The sequence below is a fragment of the Tigriopus californicus genome, chromosome 7 (assembly GCF_007210705.1).
Source record: "Tigriopus californicus strain San Diego chromosome 7, Tcal_SD_v2.1, whole genome shotgun sequence".
Lineage (NCBI taxonomy): Eukaryota > Metazoa > Arthropoda > Copepoda > Harpacticoida > Harpacticidae > Tigriopus > Tigriopus californicus.
Genome location: NC_081446.1, coordinates 8825662 through 8839407, shown reverse-complemented (window position 1 = coordinate 8839407; position 13746 = coordinate 8825662). Strand labels below are relative to the sequence as shown.

The 13746-nt window shown below is 45.2% G+C and overlaps 1 long non-coding RNA gene across 1 annotated transcript; it reads left to right on the top strand.

Annotated features, from left to right (window-relative positions):
* The first annotated feature begins 2168 nt into the window (after positions 1-2168).
* On the top strand, positions 2169-10564 carry LOC131884029 (uncharacterized). The gene is made up of 3 exons (XR_009373678.1): positions 2169-4259; positions 7101-7348; positions 9606-10564. It is a non-coding gene; the product is annotated as an uncharacterized LOC131884029 (long non-coding RNA).
* The last annotated feature ends 3182 nt before the right edge of the window (positions 10565-13746 follow it).

Here is a 13746-nt window from a genome sequence, read left to right as displayed (position 1 = left end):
CTGACCCCCCTCCCCCGCTGTTTGCTCATGAAAATGGGTCTTAACATGGATAGTGTGTGGGTCGTTGGGTGGAACGAGTTGTACAGTCTTTGACAGAGTTTAAGGAAGTTGGTTCTTGATTGAATACGAACATGGTCGAGGGGGATTTACGTAGTGGCCGAACGAAGATGGCTAGCGGGTCCATACCAGAGTGTATTGCGAGTACGCTAAGGAATTGTCAGAGACGTTCAATATTGACTGTGTTCATAGCAGCAGTACATTACAACACCACTATGTTCCCGTTCAAGCCACTTCATAATACACTTTGTTGGAAGGACCAGATCATTGGAAGCAGAACAGGGTTTAAGAGAGAGAATTGTTTTTGAAAGCTTTCTCCTTCCACTTCTACATGGGTCTCTCCCGTCTCTCCCCACCCAGCAGAAATGACTTGTGAGAAGCAGAAATTAATTCATCTGTTCATCTCACATTTATGGTTCGATCCCCAATGTTCGACGAGAAGATCACGGAAGAAGTAGATCACCCTCACAGAAAAACCTTCCCCGGCACAGAATCGGCGGGCACTCAAGGTTTTGGAATTTGAAAATTCCAATCTGAACAAGCAGAAAAACGGAGTAAGGGCACATGAAGAAGAAGAAAAAGAGCAAGGAGAAAGAGAAAGACGGAGAAGAGAAAAGGAAGGCCAAGAGGGTTCCATTCGCAGTCAAATGAAAAGATGGATCAGCCTCGCTAATGCAAGACGCTTCTGGCTTCCGAGAACACAGAGAAAGAGGAATAAGAAAGAGAAGAGACCGAAAGGGGGAAGGAGATGGGGATTTTTTTCACCAACCGGCAAAGATCTTTCCCGATGAGAGGAGGCGAGAGAAAATGGAACTTCAATAAAACTTTTTTTCTTTTTTCTTCTTTTACTACTCGTACTACTTTTAGTTCGGGGTCCAATCATTGTCGCTTCTTCTTGTCTTGGCATTGTGTTTGTTTCATGTATATGGAAATGGGATACAGGGCTCAACTTTCCGTCCGTACCTCTACTTTGGACGGATAACAACAACAACAACAACAACAACATGTAGTGTGCAACGTTTAAATAGAATAATAATGTGTCGGCCTGTGGCCGAATTTGGAGTGGTGTCAGAACAAAAAAAGTTCCACTTTACATTCGGGTTGGTGTCCCAGGGCGGCAGCATAGTTGAAGGTTTCCAAGGACAATTATACCATGAGCATGGCCTTGCTGCTCACCCGTCTCTCCCCACCCGTACGTACTTCTTTACATAATTTTCTTTGTTGTGCAAAGTAGCTAGCAACTCTGCGGGAAAGACGAGATCTATGATGATGACGATCAAGATGGCGATGCTGTCTGTGGTGGTTGTGGTGCTGGTGGTCTTAGTAGCAGTAGTAGATGTGGTTATAGAATGGTTGGGTGGTTGGTGTTGCGTGTGCCCGGCTTAAAAAGTGTCTGAGGAATTCCATAAGAATTAATCACTCAAATGGAAAAGGCTCCTTCTTTTGAGCTAGTCGCTCTTCGCCGTCGTCCGGTTAGATGATAGATGTCTTCTGATAAAGGACTCATCTAATCCTTTCGAGGAAATTTTAATTTACTCAAAACTTCTTCAAGGACCAAATAGACTTCTACCTCCTTTGGCTTAGTAAACGAATAACGAGCCGTTGTTGACGCTTTCTTCACTTTTCTTTGAGCTCGTTTTTTTTCTTTTTTTCTTTCTCGACACAGAGCTAATTAACTTCTCTCCACCAATTGTTTTTTGCGGGTCTTTCTGGCACCATTTCAATGTTTACCATTATGTCCCTGAAGTTTTTCCCCTCTCCCTGAGCATTCTTTCTCCGTCCAAGTTCGTTTGTGGGCTACCCTTGTCCAAGGATGTGAGTGAAGGCCGCGGAAGACCACTGAAGGCTGAAGGTGCCTGGGTCCATCCATTCATCCACTTACCTGGATGGTTGTTTTCCCCACAGGCGCTCCAGTGGATTTGTAGATGAAAAGAGATGGTGGGATTGTGCGGATGAACTTTCTTGACATAGCCTCCTTGCCTTCTTCAAAAAAGCAAACCAGCAAACCTGCGGTAATATGTGGGCTACCAAGATATTCACTAAAACTATCATGGCTTACATGCGGCTCTATCCGTTTATGGGTTTTTATACCGCTGGAGTGGTGAGAAGTCACCACAGTTGGTTTAGTTGGCATCAATTTCGATATGCGCATGAACCCTGCATATGGCACTACGCTCAAGATGTTTTGAACAGTGTAAAACAATAATGCAGCTTTGGTGAAAATCCCTGGAGCTAATCCAAGACTACACCAATTGAAGATGCAGCTTGAGGATTAGACGCTCTTTCGTTTCTTCTCAAGGCAAGGCGCTAAGACCTCGCCATGGTCATTGCAAGCCTCAGCATCAGTCTTTGAATCACTGAATGAATAGATGGATCAAAATCAGAAGCATCCAGCCAGTAACCATCGATTACGAGCCCAGTGACCAAAAAATGAATAAATCGTCGACTCCGGCCATGGGAGGAGGGCCCCAAAACTCGAAATGCGGCGCGACTTTTTTTCATGGGCTGCTTGTTTGTTCTCGATCCATATCCATCTTGGGATGAGGCTTTGATTGCGGTCAGTTCAAGCATAAATTACCCTCTCCATGATTTGATGACAGGCCACAAGATGAAGTGAGTGGAGCCAGCCAAGCAGTCAGCATTAGACATCGCCTCTATTTTTGGGTACACCAGCTCAAGACCGAGCTCATCTAGATCTTGTTTGTACTTGATCCAGTGGTGGTAGAAAACAGAGCGCTCATTGATGCCCCCCCCCTTCATTAAAGGCGGCTCATTGAAAATCTAGGCCTAGTGATTCTCACCATATGACCGACCATATGACTAGAACAAAATCACGACCGAATCCTTCTTCTTCATGATGCATAATCATCATGAAGAAATCTAAGCAAAATGTACACAAGTGGAGTAGGCATCAGTAGTAGTAGTAGTAGAAGAAGAAACTGCAACAGTTCCTGATGATACCCCCTTTGGTGAATGGTCGGACGGACGGACGGACGGACGGATGGGTTGATGGGTGGGTAGGTAGGTAAGTAAGTAGGTTGGTAGATAATGGTAAATGGTGGTTGCTGGATGTGGTGTTGACTAATAAAGAGAAGAATTATCTCGACGGAGTGACCGCAACGTTGATGAAAACCCCTTGCGTTGCCCAGCGTTGCCTGCTTAACTTGATGCAAATCTAATTCTCCTTTTTAAGTCTAGGAAATTGAGATCATAAAAACGGGATTCTACTTCCACTACGAATTTTTACGACGTCTCTCCGAGCAACGGTTTCCTCCGTAAGCATTGGCCTGAGATGAATCTATCTAAAAAAGGGTCTCGACATTTCAGGTGTTGACTGCGGATCCACTTCGTTTTCCCTGTCTGAGGCTGTGTTTATGAGAGAGATTCCCAGATCAGACCTCGTGATGGAACCAACCTAGAAGGTGATCTTCATGGCCATCGTGATCAAGAAGATCTTGACGATGATCCTGGTAACCCGGGTTCGGTCACCAAGCACGACTATAACCACATCAATGCATTCTTTGCGTTGTTTGGATGGTGATCAGAGCTCCACGCTATCGCTCTCCAGCATCTCTGTGGGCTGTCTACACCTGAACCCCAAAGAATCCACGCTATCCAAGTTAAAGCGCGTGCACCAAATAGCATGGTGAGTCTTTCTTATTGGCCAAGATTCATTGTTTCAAGCTTTCAAGCTGCTGCTGATGTTGGTCGTCATCGTCGCTGTTGTTGCTTCCCGTTCCTCCCAAGTTCAAATAGCGAGTTACTCGGGAGCCTTAGTAGACGTACGAAATGGGAGCATGGCTTGAACCTTCGTGCCCCCCCCCTCCCCCCTGCGTCCCTGGAAGCCTTCACAATCCACACAGAGGACCACCACGGTCTCTACGTGCTTGTCGACATCATCGTTGAAAGCATGGTAAATCTGATAAGCAAAGACGATAAGCCGGAGAAATGTATGGAAAAAACTGCTCTTCGACGACGATGATCATGAGAGATCGATGGATGAAGACGAGGAAACCAGCCCGCAATGAACTAACCAACCGACTAAGCCACCATCCCACCAATCCACTACATAAGTAGAGAGATGGATGTTGAGAAGCCGACCGATGATGTGAAATTCGTCCGGGGAGAGATGATTCTTAATGAACTTGGCATTTTCTAAACCGTAACACCGGGGCAAGGGATCAACAACGAATGAACGAGTGGTAAGAGGAGCCTCTTCAGTAATGTTATGGTATTGCCTGGCACACGCAACCTGAACAAATCGACTATTTGGCCTGTCATCCTTCTGCCCATTGAGAATTAGCGATAAGAACCTCAAGAGAGCTAGAGAGTATTGACTTTCAGAGACGTCTGATTACATTCCTTTTCACAGTTGGACTTGAATGTTATCTATTTGATTTTCAAAGAGCGAAGAGATAGAGGCAAGCAATAGCCGAGCCAGAGCGACCACCATCAATAGGTTCGAATTTCCAATACAGCATGAACTTAAAAACAAGATAAGGCCCTTTTTCTTTCTCCTGGTTAGTTGAAGAATGATTACTGTGAGCAGTATCCGCTCCGTCCAACCTACTCGCATATATATATACCACGGAACGTAAGGCGTACGTAGTAGCTCCCCTTGGCAAGACTGAAGGATGCGATGAACCTATAAATGAAGCAACTTAATTTCCTGACTGAAATCCATTTCAAGTTTGACTTTCTCAGGCTTTTCGCACGGTCGTTGGTTGGCTGGTTGTTCTAGTGGCTCTGCAGTCCTCACACACTCACAGGGAATAACAACCAAGCAAAAACCGCTTGAACTTTGTTCTCGTTCACTAAACTTTATTTGGCTCGGGAGCAATTTTTTGACTAGTTCAAACTCTTTTCCCTCGCTAATGGATGAGTGGTAGTAGGTAGCGCTTGTACGTTCAGTAATGGTCGTACGACTCGTCTCTCACCCAGCCTATATCTTACTCACTTATATACTATATCATTCTTAGTGCTTGGGAGTAAGTAGCATGGTGGCAGTAGCCTTTTGGACCAAAGAGCTCCTCCGTCTGGAGAATTCACCCCAGTCGTTGTTGCTTGAGAGTCGTGAATCTTCTCAAAAGTCTCGAGCACCCACCACACCTGCCCAGAACCGAGCCTGGCCCCGCCACCGTCGCCGCCACAATAACCACTTTTCCAGGAGCCCTTTTCGTCTAGGTTGGTACATAGGTACGTGGATGGAGGAGTCGCGAGGTTCATGTCATGAGAATTTTCGTCATCATAAAATCGAGGAAATGTGACTCATTACAGACAGAATTGAATTTACTGTACGCCAAGTTGGCCTTCTTCGTCGTTGGAAGACGCTCTAATGATGTTCTTTGTAGAGAGGTTAAGGCTTCCTTAGAGTCCCAACCATGGAATTACCCTTCTTATAGGCTTACAGGTTGGTAGGTAGGGAGGTCGGTAGATAGACCGACCTACCTAGGCCGAGATCCTCATTGTTATGACAGAGGAGGCGCTGAAGCTACTGTCTCCTCGTGGTGGATTTGGATGGCTTGGATGGCTTGGATGGCTTTGGTGGCGGTGGTAATGATGATGATGAAGAGTGAAAGAGTTGACTAATGGATGTTTAGTGGCAAAGTGCCATTTCCAGCCTTTGGTGTGCTCTTTTTCCCATCAGTAGTGTTTGAACTCCGGGATCAAATCATCGGATGATCAAACATGCACGATGCATTTAAACACGTTCACTTTACTCCTGTTCAAACCCGACGAATTGTCCCCCAAAGAAGGTGAGGGGAGCGTCTGAGTACTCGCCATCGTGCGGTAAGTGCCTTAATGCGATGAGAAACAGAGATGAAAGACACGACTGCCCGGACGTGATAGCATCTTTTTGTGTAAATTTTGTCAGCAATATATGGCCACCATCATGACTCAGCACCCATGGGGTATTATAGTATATTGTAGTGCTCAATGTCGGACTCATACCACTCCTACTCTAGGTCGTTGGACACTCAGGTACGATCGTGGTGGACTAGCCTAGATCCCCGAAACCTGTCATCATACTCGTGTAGGAGGTCGTAATGAATCAAATAGTTCAGATTCTCAAGACATGAATGAATCAGTGCCTGGAGTGATGCGGTATACAAGACCTGGTCCAGCTTTGTAATCAGTCTTGAATGAAACAATGTACATATAGGGCTGCTACTAGCTACTAGCTACTCTGTAATGTAGTTAGTACTACAGCGACTGGATGGCAGCATCACTCAACCTTGAGAGGCGAGATTTGTTTGATTTGTTCGACGACTTCTTCGCTTTTGATTCTATAGCCATTTGGTTACCTTGAATGAGAAACTGAAAGTGTGTCGAATAAGGAATTGGCCTTTTAAGAGGCCTCCCAATTCATCTGGGGAGTTCTCTTTTCTTTCTCCTCCGACAACATGCACACAACACACTAGACACAACAACGCCGAACACACATCCATTCACATTTGGGAGCTGAACATCCGCGTCCATGCTTCTCAGTACAGAGTGGATGTGCGAGCTCTTCAAGTGACTAGTGAGCACTTGGCAGGAACTGCTAACCAGTCTTCAATGGGATAGAGAGTGAGAAGTCTTTCAATGGTGCTCCCTTTGATCTCCTAGTAATGGCACTTTTGGTACCTGCACTAGTTGCTGCATCCATCCATCCATCCATTCATCCATACATCCATCCATCCAACCAACCTTCCCTAGATTCATCTATCCATTTATCTATCTATCTTTCCATCTGTCTGTGGGAGTCGATCAAACAACTTAATAGCCATTTGACTTGCTTTACCAGCTCTTCTCGTCACCCAACCCATGCACTCTTTCACTCACTTGGCCATCACCTTTGGCAATCAAATTAATGTAATTGTTATGTTCGGTCTTGTCAATGGAGCTTCCTCTCAGATCCCTCCTAATGCACCCCCGTCAATGAATCACTTGAGAGAAGAAGAAGAAGAAAAAAATCAATTATAATGTTGTGTAATACAGCATCTACAGGTTACTCATGAGACAAGGCAGAATGGCTTGTATAGTAATCCCGTTTATTGCAGTCTCTTTGAAAAACCTTTTGGGCTCGAAAACATCGGTGAAGATCGTGTGATTGGTCCATCCGGCGATGTCTTTTGGTATAACCCGTCGGAAGGTTCAATGGTTAGACAAGAAGAAAAGTTGAAGACAAAAACAAGTTAGTTAACACTCTTCACACGTTTATGACCCCTAAAACCTCGTGGTTGGAGAGTGCAATGAAGAGAAGCTGAGCCGAGCTACTGAAGAAGCCAGCCAGCCAACAAACGAGCAAGTAAGCATCGGAATCTCTCTCTCTCTCTCTCTCTCTCTCTCTCTCTCTCTCTCTCTCTCTCTCTCTCTCTCTCTCTCTCTCTCTCTCTCTCGCTCGGCTTCACCATTGTCGTCGCTATCTTTTTGTGTAATTTTATTCTCTCTCTCTTTCGTTTTCTCTTCTCGTACTTATATTCTATCTCCTTCCAAGGAAGTCTCTTCTGACAGTCTTCTATCAACCCACCAGTAAATCCCACATGGAAATGAATTCCTCGACAAAGAGTGCGAGATAGAGCTGAAAAAATTTGATACATCTTCATCGCCCCTTTACTCGTCGACTTGGCAGTAAAAAAAGAATGTTGGGGTCGTTTTTGGCACTCTTTCATCTTCATCCCAGTTCCATTCTCCAGTAACCAGTAATAACTGACTGTCTGGAAAAGGCGGAGTTTGAAATGAAATTTGCAACTTTTTATGCATTTCTCTTCTCAAAAAAAAAAAAAGTCTTTAAAGTCGATGTCATCAACGTCTCCCTTAAATGGCAACCAACCAACCAATGAGGGCGTTCTCTACAATCCTCGAGTTCTCAGCGTCCGTGTTATGATCGTTATGAGGAGGGTTTCTTTCTTTCTGACGTTGAAGGACTTGTGCTCTTCGACCTGAACTATGACAAATCGTATGTGAAGTCGGGACTTTCACTACCCAATTGGTGAATGTGATCGAGGCTCTCTGGCTTGGTACGGTTGGTTTCTTGGATGCAGAACAAGACATTTTGCCTCAATTGAACAAATGTCTGGAGGGATACGCGGATGAATGGTGCGTCCCGTTCCATCAAGATTTGGGATAGAGATTGACCTAAGTTCAAGCCAAAAAAAGAGGTACTCCCGCCTTGGCAAGAAACTAATTTGCCATGGGGTTCCTGGGAAGTGGATGTCAATTCCGTTTGTCTCTCTTTCTCGCTCTGTCTCTCTCACCGTCTACTGTGCATATGTGCGTACTGTACGTGAGGGAATTGTGCAAAATCTGAGATTCTATCGTCCACAAAAGTCTTTTCATTACCTTGTTCTTGATCTTTCTCGGCGTCGATCCTGTGCAAACCTCCCTCCCACAGGCGGAAAATAGTGAAGTGATCCTCGTCATTTGCTGAAGCGCACAAGGTTCATGCACATCATCATCCAGATCAAGGGATCTGATTGCTCGCTCGCTTGTTCGCTCTTTTTCCTGATGCAATTTCAGACATTTCCCTTCTCTCCGTTGCTTCCAAGCAGGCAAGCTCATCTTTATTATAATCTGTCTCAGAAATGAGAAGATCATTCTTACATGCCTTTGACATGATCCAGCTCGAAAGAAATGGGATCATTAAACGATGATCTCTTTGAAAGCCATCCATACCACCAAGTTATGAATATGGGAGCGACCCAGGTAGATGATCTCCCACTCTTTCGTAATCTCAAACAACGTCAAGAGACCAGTACATAATGCATTAATAACCCTGTCGCAATATATATTCGATTACGGTCTGAGATGAAATTCCAAACCTTCCGAACCCAGGTCATTTAATCCTCTCGTGGCCAGACAATTTTAATTATCGAAAAATGAGTTGGCTCATGATTATCATTTTGTTCCTATTCTCTCGGGTTCTATTGTGTGTTTCCCGTCTGTAATACTAAAGAACAGTACATGGGGAGGTATGAAAGTGAATCCGACTACCAACGATGATGTGCTGTTTGGTGGGTTGCTCCTGTTTGTGGGCTGTTATGAAGATTACGAGGATGATAATCGGTTATGGATAGGGTATCTCTGAACAAAGAACAAGTAACCACAACATTCACGCCAATGGTATGGCTGCCTTCAATAGACAGCCTGGTATTCAAGATCCTGTCGCCTATTCACTTTGAAAGCAATGGAGGATTGAATAGTCAATTCTTCCTCAAGCATTCAAAAGGTAGCGACGAATTCCTCTACGACAAGGCATGATGTGGCTGCTTATTCCTTACCACCACAACATCGCTTGAGAGGAACATCAAGTACCTTGACTGCTTGTGTGAGTAGTACGAAAAAAAAATAAGCCCAAGTATTGAATTAGTCCCAGGCAAGGGCGAAAACGACTCCCTTTCAAATCATGTTTGCAAACACATTTTCGGGCATTAAAACCCCTGTAACTCACTCACTCACCCATCCACCGACCCATTCACTCGCTGCTACCCAGCTCACCCTTAAGCTTCCTTACTCGTGCGGGTAGTGAGCCAACTTGCCGTAATATGATGCCTTTTCAATTTCAGAAGTGTCCAAAACCCTCGAAAGCCAAAGTTTCACGCTGACTGAGCATGGAAAGAAGAACCCATGGCACGGCCACAATTCGTCGGTTTTCCATTACCCTCAAATGAAGTACGTATTTGACGGAGGAGAGAAGAAAAGGACTAACCTTGGGCCAAACAGACTTGATTATTGTACAATATTACACAATATGATTCATCCCATGCTCCTCGACGCTTCAGTAGGACTTTTCTTCGTTATACGTTGTAGTTCTCGTACTAAAGATTTTTGACCCGGTCGATTAGTTGCCACAGGTTGAGAGCAACCTTGGCCAGAACCACGGATCTGGTCCCAAGTACCCGAAGATGTTGTGACCAAAGAATGATATCAGCCTTGGACTCTCCATTCCCCTTGAAATGGTTATGTAGGCACTGATGGTATAGTTCCATTTTTGGTTGAGGCCGTTTCATCGAGGGACGAGCCGTTGGGCACCATTTTTCTGGAATGATGCACTCATATCGTCCACACGAAGAAAGCAACGAGGGGCTAAACAAACATAGTGTGTACTCCATGCAGAACTGTCCTTCTTCTCAATCCATTCTTTACCCCCATGAACGAGGACAGATATTTGAAAAGAGCATTGCACTCGAAACAGATCTGGCTGCCGCATTCGTATTATCGTGCTACTAGTACTACGTATGTACGTATGCTTTACCCCATACACCGCCACTCCTCACTAGGGATGGACGTACACACGGGGCCATCTAGGGAAGGTTCAATATTGAACCAAGATTGTTGATATATGACCCAGCTCCGTATTACCGTACTCCCGGACTACTACAGAGTCGTATGGGTCTACCCAATGTCCCTCGGCCAACGCTCTCCAACAAGAATAGGGGGAATTGCATGCATTCATGTATGTAAAGCCTGTTCGCCTCTTCTGTCACCCTCTCACATGAGAGGATATGAGGATGAGACGTTGATGTTGCAGAAATTCATAGAAAGCATTCCAATATGAAACTGAGCGTGAGCGTCTCCCACCAGGGTTGTTCGCTTTGTTGTTATGACAGTGGTTGTACTAGGAGTACATAGAAGTATTAGCATCATTTTTGTTGTTGGACACATGTTTTCAATCACGGTTTGGCCAGGATTTCATTGCTAGACCTGGATGGGTCTGGACGACGAGTTCCGGCTCAATTCCTTTTTCAATGGATGGAATCGATACCTTTTGGGTGTCCTTTCCTTCCTCCCAATACAATTCAGGGCCAAATCAACCGGCAGAATGGAGGAAGGACCCCGGCCAACTCCGACGTTCAGAACCCTTTTCAGATTGAGGATCAAAAATTCAATCAAGGGAGGCTGCCTGATTCTTTGGAAGCTCAACCCTTTGAAAGTAAAATACCAACAACATTCGATCGACCAATTGAACTCAAGCTCAGGTTATGAGAGCACTAAAATGAAGTCATGAAAATTTCATGGGATGGAGGCGAATATTAAAAACCGACTTGAGCCCCCCTCGTCGCATTCCTCAGCCGTTCTCTCATAATACAAGACATTTTCTCCCAGGGGCGTGTTCCAATTTGTTTTGGTAGGCGAGACCAAGCAAGATCTCCTCTCACTCACTTGAACTTCCAGATAAGACACATTCCTACCTGTCAGTCCTCCGTCCTCCGTCCTCTGCTCAGCTGTATTCATACCTCCATATGACAATACTGTACATTCAGTTTTGAGTACCACATCCTTATTTGATAGAACAGCACACTTGTAAAGTAGACGAAACAGTTTCCGGATGCCAGGTAGCAGTTAGCTTGCTGGTTGACAAGGACGATCCGCCTTGGCCGTACAGCAGACTTGTAAAGTAGACGAAACAGTTTCCGGATGCCAGGTAGCAGTTAGCTTGCTGGTTGACAAGGACGCCCAAGTTGTGAACACGATGCTCTTTGCCACCTGTGAAGGTGGACTAGTATTACTCTATGGATAGTCGGATCCTACATGAATGGGCTGTATGGTGAAATGAGTGGGATTACTTTTGGGCATCATAATGGACCTTGATTACGTCTTCATTCACTCCAGCTTCGTCTTCCAACACGAACATTATCTTCGCTCTCGAGATGAGCCAAAGTCAGGTCTCATTTCTTGGCAGAAACTTGGATCGAACCCACGAGATCACGCAAATCTTGTCCAACTCGATGTGCTGTGCATATCTGTATGTGGTGTGATACAGTGTACATGCATGTGCCTACATACAATGGCCATGATAAGCGAAGCCCACATGCATTATAACATATGTAGCCTGAGAAATCTAACATCGTTTCGTTTGAGGTGGGCGGGATATTGGCTCATTGGTCTGGCCTCGCTGACGTTCATTTAGATGAATGGGTTTCATTTGAAAGACGAGCGATTTCATTGTCACTGCTGACTAGTTCTATTGCTGGCTGGTTGGCTGACTGGCTGGGTAGATAGATAAATATAAAGGGAAAGAAAAGCGAAACAGAAAAAAACGAGCCAGGAAACCAAAGGAAGGAAATTGAAGTTCAAATCTGCTCGTGGTCGCCCAGCCAATTGTCCGTCGCTCAAAGCGCGAGAGCAAAAGTGAGACATAAAAACACATAACATTGATCATAAGATCGGATTAATTTTTTCTGTCCGAGAGAGTGCGGAGGCGGCCAGCATTCCAACCAAACTCAATGATTTATGAGGATCATTTTTCCTGGCAACAACAAATTGCTTCTTCACCCAAGTTATGAGGAGGATAGGAAGAGGTGCGCCGCACTCAACCACCCCACCTGAGTGGATTTGGAGCTCAATCAAGATGACCGACGACGACCACCTGGGAGATTATCTCCTCTTTTGGAGCGAATGAAATGAAATAATTACTTTCAGATGGCTCAATCCTTAAATCCAATTGCTTTGAGTGGAGATTATTGACACAGATTACTTAATAAAGACTGGTCCAACAGCCTACCGTTCTGTTACTAGCATAAAGCTCACGACTGACCGATCCATCTACCCATTCAGGGCATAGAGGGCGAATCGAATTAAAAAAGAACATTCCGAGACTGGATTGACCAGGATTGGTTGTCAACCATTGATCACGGATCACTCAAGCCAAACCATTATCTGTTCACAATCTACTGCTTCCCTCGAGGTGTACGGTACAATAGTTAATGTCAGTGCTGGAGAGAAGAGAGCCCGGGAGGAGCTCCTCCACGCATACAGTAGAGCATGTGGGACTTGGATGGTCCCATGTGGATGTGGCATGAAAACGAGGAACGGAGAAATGACAGAGTGAGGAGCGCTTTTGGCCTTAGGGATGATGACCACCACCAAAATAGATCAACAGAGGGTTGAGGGGTGGCCAAGACAAGCAAGCGCCTGGCGAGTTAGAGTGCAGTACAATAAGTTCAATGGATGGGTAGTCGCATTGTACGACCAAAGCAAAGGCGTGAGGGCAGGTCTCGGTCGTTGGATCCCACCGAAAGTAGAATAACTCAGCTTCCCTGGAAATGGACAGGTAGTCTCTCGAACTGGGTAGGTTCGATAGTTTGGAAAAGATACTCAACTCAGAGGGAAAGAATTGACCACCCAGAATAAGATCGAGATTTTGAGTACAGATATCATGAATCTTGGGCTCGTTTCCCGTGAAGAACGCCAAACATTACTCAATTGCATAGCCTGAAACTTGAGGCACAGATCTATCTTGACGTATCGAAGCTGATTTCAATTCGGCATTGAGGTCAGACGGAGGAGATATTTGAGACCCTTGCTACCAACGTTCGGGAATAAGTACCAAAAGGGCACCATTCTTTACTCTGAAGAGTGGAAAAGGCTATCGAATACGGCAACGCATTACATACATGACCTTGTCCTCCAAAAAAGGTCTGCTTATTGCTTGTCCAGCGATCCCAAAGTAATGAGAGTGCTACTGATGCGTCAACGAAACCTTGGCGAGTGGGTTGTGTGGGTTGTGGGTTGCTCTAGAGTGCGTGCAAAGGCCCTTCTTTACTTCTTTACACGCGGGTCGTCTCCGCAGGCCTAAGGAAAAGAGGCAGAGCGGCATCAAGCACTCTCACTGAAGTATGGATGGACCAAGTTGACTAAGCAGGGACAGACGAGGTCGAAATGACCACCAAGATTGGACTAAGTTTTCGTATTTCCGCCACAAGG